Source organism: Melanotaenia boesemani, chromosome 16 (assembly GCF_017639745.1).
Source record: "Melanotaenia boesemani isolate fMelBoe1 chromosome 16, fMelBoe1.pri, whole genome shotgun sequence".
NCBI lineage: Eukaryota > Metazoa > Chordata > Actinopteri > Atheriniformes > Melanotaeniidae > Melanotaenia > Melanotaenia boesemani.
Genome location: NC_055697.1, coordinates 24693174 through 24699398, shown reverse-complemented (window position 1 = coordinate 24699398; position 6225 = coordinate 24693174).

Genomic DNA, 6225 nt, shown 5'->3' with positions numbered 1-6225 from the left:
TAGCCTATTTGACCATTTTGATGGTGCAGGTATAGTTAGTGGTTGTTTAGTCTGGTAGGAAAACTTTTATCCTCACCACCCCCCACATTGTGAAACATTATTATCCCATATCTGCGAACAGACTTATTGTAATCATTGTTCTACATTCCCATTACTGATGCTTCAGTATCAGTAACGGGATCCCATGTCTACGTTGATTTGGCACTTTGCAGAATTAGTCAAAAATGAACCACATTAATGCAAACTAATGTGTGGCTCAAACTAAGCTTTTAACAGCACTGAATGTGGAAACATCCCAATAAACTGGGAAAGTCTTGTGTTCTGAGCCGAGTCGCATCCTCGCCACCCACTGCATGCTATAAAAATGTTGTATTTAATACTTGAAAATGGCCTGTGGATCTACTGGTGTTGAGTTCTCATACTTCAGCGATTCATCTGTCTTTTTTTAAATGACTCAGATCTGCTATTATTTTGGGGAAGTTGAAACTATATATTACACATGTCTCACGCTGTAGGAAGGGTCGGTAATTTATGATCTGTAGCGTGAACTGTTGTTGAAATTTCATCATAAATAAGCTTCTATTCACCATCAGTGGATTACTGACCCATCAAATAGTGGTTTTGAGAGAAGTGGACCACAAGCATATTTCTTCCTACACTGTCATGGTGATGCTGCACCCTCCCCCCTTTAAGCCTGAACCTTTACAGCCTGTCATCTCTCTGTCTGTCTTCTTCTTCTTCTTCTTTTTTTATTGTCAGAGCAGCTGAATTATGAAGCTGAGCAGTGCTGTCTGCTTGCCTTTACTCTGCTGCAGAGGGGCTGTGCTCTTTCCCCAGTTTAAAAGAACTTCTTGTCCCTTTTGCACCCATCACTTTATGTTCATACAAATAATCACTATCTACTATTTGGATCTGCACAAGTTTGGAGATTCTCTCAGCAGTTTGTCCTATAGAGCCTATTTGATTATTTATAGACTCTAATCAGGTACTTTAATGTTAGCTAAGCAAATATTCTGAAGGTCTTATCTACAGAATTGAGCAATTGCTGTTATCTAACATACACTTGGACCACACTTCGACCCCAAATAATAACATGTTTGCTGCTATGATGATCTCTTTCCTTCTAGTTTCCACTTGCTTCTTATGAAGCTGTTTATTTAAACAGTATTTTTTAAATCCACAGAATCACAAAATATGGTAACAGTGAGTCTAAAAGACACCATAATCTATGTATTAGCTTTAAAAAAAATCCAAATGCCATTACATATGTGTTAGAAGTTAGACTGCAATGGAATTCTATAAAATAGTATTGAAGAGGTGTTTTAATGATTTTCCTTTGACCATAGTGAATAACCATTATGTTCAATCATGCAGTGGAGATGCAGCAAACTGTGATGCAACCTATGTCCTCTGCTCTGTTTTTCTTTTCTTCTTTTTTTCCATTTGCCTTGTTCCAAATCATGTTTGGATGATAATAGTGACCTCAACCCCTCAGGTGCCACTCCACTGTAAAATCAAGCTGGTGTTGGTTATTTTGTGCCACCCCTTCATTCAAACTGAAAGCCCATATCACCTGCCTTTTCTGAGTGTTTGTGCCCTTCACTTTGTTCACTTCCTTTCTTTTTTCTGCATGCAGATACCTTTATATGATTTACTTTTGCTTTCTGTGTTTGATTTTGTCTTGTTTTCTGTCTTTGGCCATTACAATTTAAAAAAGAGAGACATTCAGTCTGAATATGAATGTATTCAGCACTCACAGTTCACCTGTTAGTGCTGAGTTGTAGTACTAGCTTCTACTGGTATGACAATTTACATGTTCTTTCTTGCTTTCTCTAGAGAAAGCATTATTAGAGGTATGCCCTTTTATTATTTTTTATCACGCTTTTTTGTTTGTTTTATTGTTTGTTGGCACAACAGAACCAGTGTGATTGTTCTCACAAATGTAAATCACTGCTATCATGCTCTGATGGTTATTAGAAGCAAGTTGTTTTTTGCTTATACTAACCGGTGAGTCTCACAGTGACTTGTTCCACTTTAAACACTTGTCATTGCTGACCTGCAGAGCATTTTGATCTAAAATCTGACACCATGTACTTGTAGAAGTGACTATATATTGCTCCTCCAAAGCCCAGGCTTAGAGTCATTACTGCCCCTCTTTGGAAACTAATAAAGGCAATACAGGTGCTCTGCAGGTGGCATGATGTTTCCACTAAGCTTTACCTGTTAGTTTTAATATAATTTTCATACTAATTTTAAACGAGCCAGTGTTGAAGGCCATAACAAGTTCAAATTTAGTATTTTTGGACCTACTTGTGCTGATGTATTCTGTGTTTTCCTGTTTGTGAGCTTTAAAAGTGGTTGTAGTTGTGATTTTTGGAATTTGCTGTTTGAACATTACTTTGCTTGGGGTTCATTTCCCACTGGGACCACCTGTAGTCAGTGTGTACTTCCTGGTACTGTAAGGAGCTTCACCTTAAAGCATGGACAGAGCGGCAAATGTTTATGTCATCAATGGTAAAAATCAAACAAACAAGCTATGCAGTAACTCATCCATCTATCTGTGTTCTTTCTCTAAACTACCAGACCTGATTTGACTTGTTTGTAAATGCTTTTTAGAAAATAATATGCAACCCTGTTAGCGGTCCCCTCTGAAAAATCCTGTCTGGAACTTGATGGAGAGAGTTTCTCTTCCTGAAGTTTCTGTCCTGCTGATTTTGTTAACTTAAGTCCAGGCGGATGCTAGTAACAGGATGTTTTTGACCAATTAGGCCCCCGATATGACAAATATGATTTATTTCTCTCTTTTCTCAGTGTGACCAATTTCATTATATATACTTTAAAGTTTTGTTTATTTTTTAATGTTGCTGCTTGGTATAATAGTGCATCTTGTTGGATAAATCCTAATAGCCAAAACTGCTCAAACTCTGCCTTTTTATTTAATCGTGTAGGGGGAAAAAAAGGGGGGCTGGAGCTCTTTTGTGGTCTAACTTCAGCGGTATCAGTTGCATACTTTGACATACTTTACATGACAAAGACTGCACCATACCTTGCTACCTGTTCGCTCTTAAATGTTCTCCACTCTATTTTGTTGATTCTTTTTTCTTCAGAGGTTCTTAATCTGGTGTAACATCCTGTTACGTGAACACATCCAGCCTGTAAACTGTATTCTGAAATGCTTGACTGGCAGGACAGACCTTTTATCCCTTGTGTATTTGATTGTACAGAGATTTGTAAATATCAATAATATTATTAATATGATATATTCCACACCAGCAGCCTGTGTGTTGATAAAGTGGTTTTAACTGTTAAGTGCCCATTTTCCTGAGTGCAGCATGGCACGTCATATACAATCCCAGTGCAGACAGAAGAAACAAGGAGACAAAAAACCTTTTCTTTGTAGATTTATCTCCTTTACCAACTATTATTGTTAGGAGTTTGTCTTATTCTTCACATGGTTTATGATTAATAAGATATTCCTTTTTAGAGCTCAATATTTTGATATTGTCCAAAGTTTCTGCCATTCATTATGTTCAGGTTAAATTCACATTAATTTCATATATATTGTTTTAGACTTTTATACATTTTTCCCAAATCGATTACAATTTATTTGACCTTAAAAACAAACAAAAGAAACTATTTAAAAAGCAACTGTGGCGAGTTAGCCGAGTATAGTTACATCTCAATAGCATTTAGGAGCTGTGGTCATTGAATCGGACCAAAACTGCAAGTTGAGATGTTTTAATAGGATTCCTGTTCTCTGTCTGCTGGATTTCAGTGCCAGTTGTCCACCTCAGCTCCTCGGAGCTTGGGCAGTTTTGGAAAGCTCAATTCTGGTTGTTAGTGTCAATTTTGCTGCTGCTTTTAATTTTGGTTTGGGGAAAAAAAGAAATGAGAAAAAAAAATGGAATAATAATAAAAAGGATTTGAGCTGGGAAATGGCAGTTTAAAAGGCTTCCTGCCTTGTGCAATGTGTATGTACTGAAGTGATTTTTATTTTTTTCTAACAAAGAATTAAAGTAAAACTGGATAAGATGTGTTCTAGATGTTTGTCTGCTTGGATCTATGTCGAAAGAAAACAGAAGTAGCAGATTGCAAAGGTCTGCAAAAAATCATATTTAAATAAAAAAAAGACTATTCTTAACAAAGTCAGTCGTTTGCTACTAGCTGCTAGCTTGGTTTTGCTGACAAGCTAAAAGTGCAAATGAAAATAAGCTTTTAAAGGAACAAAACTAACAATAATGTACATTTGAGTTAGCTGTTAAAAGAAAGTGCTGACACTTATAGAGTCAATGACTAAATGTTGTTTTTATGTTGGTTTTAGCCATTTTAATAATGTTAGCTTGAGCTATGTTGCTAGTTTTTTAGGCTAAGCTAAGTAGCCTGAAAAAACTCTTCATCAGAAATTAATCTATTCATTTACTTATTCATAAACTAATAACCTAAAGAGGTTGGGATATACCCTTTTTTAATGTTTAAAACTATTGTGCTAAAAAATACAGAAATATTTAAATGTGCAATAAAACAAATGTTACCATAGTTAAATGCTAACGAATGACATGTCAGAAATCTAAATAGATTCCATTACCATCAGCGATCACACACCAGTGTCATTCACTCTGAGAAATTGGAACAATAAACCAGCAAATAAAGAAATGGAGATTTATTACTATTAGATCCCGATTTTATTAGCTACTTTAAAAGAGAATGGTCCTTTATATCTAGAAAACAGTGACTTGCCGGAAACTTCAGTGTGTGTTCTTTGGGAAGCAGGAAAAGCAGTAATGGGAGGGAAAATAATTTCCTTCTCTTTCCATAAGAAAAAGAAGGAGAATTTCAGATGCAGAACTCAGAATTAAATTCCTCAAGGACGCTTACATGTCTCCCCAGAAGAACAGACACTGAACGATATAATGAAAGCTAAACTTGAAATTAACAAAATAATAGATATAAAACCACAATTCTTGGTGCAGAGATTTTGCTTGGAGAACTTTGAACATGGCAACAAATCTGGAAGTTTCCTGGCTAATCAATTAAAAAAAAACTGAGAAAACAACAATTTCCTCTGTCAAAGATCCAGAAGGAAATATTAGCCACAACCATGACAAGATAACACTTTTAGAGAAATTTATAAAACATTATATAAATCACAACTAAACACAACTGATGAGAATATCGATCAATTTCTTAGTAACATCAATCTTCCAAAATTAAAACATAAAATCAAATGGCCTTGGATTCACCTCTTTCAATTGGTGAACTCCACAAAGCACTCCAGCATATACCCAACAATACAGCCCCAGGTCCAGATGGTTATCCAGCAGAATTCTACAAAGAATTCTGGACAATGCTGGCACCCACTTTCTACAATATGATATTAGAAATAAAGGAAAAACAAAAAATACCTTCAAATATGAACTTATCTAATGTTACTCTAGTATTGAAACCAGGAACAGACCTGACACTTCCATCGAGTTATCGTCCAATTTTCGCCCAATCTTAAAAAAATCAACAAAGCTCTGGCTAGAAGGATAGAAAAAATAACCCCTCTAATAATACATCATGACCAAAGAGGCTTTATTAAAGGTAAACATTTCTCTACTAACACGTGCAGATTAATTAACATAATAGATCACTCTACCCTAAGATCACTCTACCCTATATAATCTGAGCTACCACGGGGTGGGTTGATAAGAGAGGTGCTGGAGTGTGTTTAGGGGTAAAACTTTGGGGTGTGTGTGTGTGTGTGCACATTATATATATATATTATGGAGCTAAATATGTAATATTCTATATGTGTAATTATAAGTTAAATTGCTCTTGGCTTGTTAGCAAACTTAGAACAAATTCTATAGATTACCTAACAATGCAATTATAAAAGTAAAATAAGCATTAATTTAAATAAAACATATAGAACTAGTTACACAGAAGATATGTTGGAATTTCATATAAAAAAGGACACCAGAAAGGACACCAACATGGCTTAAATATATATATATATATATATGTATATATATATATATATATATATATATATATATTTCTTTCTCTAGGACTGTGTCAAAATACAGCAATAAACAACTGCTTGAATAAAACAAAGAAAACTATTGACCCCCAGGTCATGACTGAGGGAATATTTGGGGAATACTCCTCCTCCCCTTGCTCCACCTACTTCCTCTCATATCTACAGTCTGCAGGCTCATTTGTGTTGCAAAGCACTTTGAGGGT